Raw genomic sequence first — 3,707 nt, 5'->3', positions numbered from 1 at the left:
GAAAACCAGTGGATAGATTCCACTGAAATTAGATAAATAACCTTCGAGCAGATAGTCAGCAGCGCCGCCTGGCTAGGGCTTGGCTGCTCTGCATTGACAAGGGGCAACACCCTGAAACTAGTCTGCAGATGCCAAACCAGCAGGGGGACACTGCTGACCTCCCCTGTTCGAAGGTTATAAAGGACACAGGTTTCGTGTGTCACATAGCTAGCTAGAGGCGATGGCTTCTTGGAGCTAATTCACGGCAGCTTTCGTACTAATTTTGGGACTGCCATGTTGGCTTGGCGATAACTATTAATTTCCAGTACCGCTGCCGTAGTCTCCTTTAGAGAGACTTAGAAATATTAATAATAATAATAATCCTCTCCACTAAAGGGCCTAAAGTTTTGTAGAATTTGAACTCAGAATGTAGTGGCAGATGAAATACTGCTAAACATTTTGCCTGGCATGCTCACGGTTCTGCCAGTTGACGACCTTCTTAATAATGATAATAATAGTAATAATATTAATAATAATAATTTCTTTTTTAACCTCTAAGTGTTTACAAACAGATTGAGAACAGTACACGATGATACAATATATTATGTAGACAGTGTAATATGTAAACAGTAAAAATAAAATTCTTAGTAATTTTGGCCCAACACCAGCAATTTTCTGAGAAAACGGCACTTTGATTACATTAGTTCTAGTACTTGACCAAAACTTTATTTTATTGGTCCTGAAGGGAAGAATGATAAAATTGACTTCAGTGGGATTTGAACTCATGTCATGAAGATCCAAAAGAATTTCTGCAAAACATTTCAGTTTTAAAACCCACACGCATATGCATATGTGTGTGTGTGTGTGTGTGTGTGTTTATTGGTTAGATAATTTAGCAGTCATCAGACATGGCTGAAAGAAAAGTTATGGTTTGGGCTCTTAGTTAATTTACAGCAATGGAGTTGATGAAATTGGTTAACCTTCCAGCCACAGTGTCTCAATTAGAAATCACAAGTAATTACTATTATTATCTTTTATCTTTTACTTGTTTCAGCCATTTGATTGTGGCCAAGCTGGGGCACTGCCTTGAAGGGTTTTAGTCAAACAAATCGCCCCCAAAACTTATTTTTTAAGCCTAGTACTTCAATAATTTTCTTATCAGTCCCTTTGGTTGAACTGCTAAGTTATGAGGAGATAAACACACCGACACCAGTTGTCGAGTGGTGGTGGGGGACAAAGGCATGCACACATATGTATATACATACACACAGGGTGGTTGCCTACTCCTTATGCAGAGTCTGACTGCCTTTTGCACTTACACTTTAGATCCTTCGTGGTGCATGAGGTGGCTTTTAAAACCAGACTGTATTGAAAAGACGCCCACATACATTGCATATCTGATTTGGACCACCAAGAGCTGCAGTTAAGTTCTGATCTTTGTGGATCTTAAATGTCTTTTGAAGCGTCCATTAAATTTGCAGACCAAATGGCATACACAGCAGTGAAAGGTGTGCACAGATATATAGGCAGAATAGTTGGTGGAGGTTTGTTTTTTTTGTAGGTCCACAAATGAGATTTAAGCCCAACAAAAGAAAGGTATGGTCTGTCATGCACACACACACACACACACACACACACACACACACACACCACATGTACACATGCATTCATACAAAAAACTTCTTTCAGTTTCTATCTACCAAATCAACTCACAAAGCTTTGGTCAGCCTGACACTATAGTAGAGAACTCTTACCCATGGTGCTACGTAGCAGGACTGAACTCAGAACCATGTGGTTGGGAAGCAAGCTTCTTATTTCTTTACTGCCCACAAGGGGCTACACACAGAGGGGACAAACAAGGACAGACAAATTGACTAAGTCAATTATATTGACCCCAGTGCGTAACTGGTACTTATTTAGTCGACCCGAAATGATGAAAGGCTAAGTCAATCTCAGCTGAATTTGATCTCAGAACGTAGCGGCAGACGAAATACTGCTAAGCATTTTGCCCAGCATGCTAACGCTTCTGCCAACTTGCTGCCTTCTTACCATACAGCCACGCCTGTATCTGTGACCAAAATATATAAAGAGAGAATTATACAAAAATAGAGTTGAGGACTCAAGTTCTAAAAGTACATAGTTCACATCAAAATCAATGTGACTTAGGTACTTTTAGCAGTAGGGTAGAGTCTTCAGTTTTCAATATAAAGTAATAACAATAATGAGCTTATTGTATACAGTTCTGAAGTGCACTACAGCTTGTCAGAATAAACGAAATCTAAGAGGAGAATGAGAATAAAAAGAAAATATCAAATATATAGAAACAGATTAAAAACAAAATCAAATAGACTAAATGTGTTTTCTTAGCATTATTATAATTATATATCATTATTATATTATATATTTATTTCCTTTTCATACACGTCAACCCATAAAATATGTAAATACTTGCCTATCTTTCAATTTTGATTGAGTATATTGTTTGTATTATTCATAATCCATATCTATATCCGTATGTTTCGCTTCCTCACTGAAATATATTTGCTTCTCATGTTATGTGTAATGTATAGTCTGTGTTTCTAACGTTTTAAACTTATAGTTCTGATGAAATGTGATGTTGTTAAGATTCATAGCCACAAAGGAATTGCAGTGATAGAAGAGAGTAAGTTAATATGCTCAAATCAGACACTCGGTTAGAAGAAGAATCTGATAGTTTTGTGTTCTATGGGGAAGAAAAATGAAAAAAGTGATCATATTTTTTATTGAAAACTACGATCTATGAATTAGTATATTATGAGAATGATGGCAATGATGAATACAATGGTGATGATGATGATTGGTGGTTGTGACTCAAACATATGTAACTTTAGATTGTAGAGTACAATGGTTGTTGGTTCTCGTAGAATAGGCAAGAGAGTAAGTAATAAAGCAGAAGAGTGACAAGCAAAGAATGCTAGAAGTAGAAAATGGGAGAGAGAGAGAGAGAGGCAGAGATAAGCTGATAGACAAACAGATGTATAGATAGATATGCAGAGAAAGAATGAGTCAGAATGAAGGAGATTATTGTGATGTGAAAGTTGAGTTGGAAAAGAGAAATAGTGATAGAGATCTTTCTCGAGTCATAGACTCATAGGGCTGGTTTCCTGGTTTCCATAGAGCATATATTTCCTCTCTGGGTGGGACATCAGCTTGTCACAGGATTACTTATTCTTGCCTGGTCCAAGGATTGAAACCACAATCACACGATCGTGAGTCCAACGCCCTGACCCTAAGCCACGCACCTCCACAAATAGTGATAAGCGTATATCAGAAGAGAAAGGTTTGTCAGAAATAAAGAAGTTAATGTTAGAAGAGTGATTGAAAGCTGTAACAGAATAAGGAAGAGTGATGACATATGTGGCATGATAAAAGACTGTTGAATGAGAAACACAATGAAAGCTAATGTGAAAAATAAGGAGCCTTAAATGCCAAATTTCAGGACAATCAAATTCTTATTTGAAGGAGAGGTTGACTTATAACCAGGGCCAGTGAGAGAGGTAAGGGGTCAGCTACTATATCAGTCTTGTGCCTGAAGTTCTAAAGAAGGATACATAGAAGTGGCTGTGTGGTAAGTAGCTTACTTACGAACCATATGGTTCTGGGTTCAGTCCCACTGCATGGCACCTTGGGCAAGTGTCTTCTACTATAGCCTCGGGCCAACCAAAGCCTTGTGAGTGGATTTGGTAGAC

Source organism: Octopus bimaculoides, chromosome 3 (genome assembly GCF_001194135.2).
Source record: "Octopus bimaculoides isolate UCB-OBI-ISO-001 chromosome 3, ASM119413v2, whole genome shotgun sequence".
Classification (NCBI taxonomy): Eukaryota; Metazoa; Mollusca; class Cephalopoda; order Octopoda; family Octopodidae; genus Octopus; species Octopus bimaculoides.
This window is presented reverse-complemented; position numbering follows the sequence as displayed.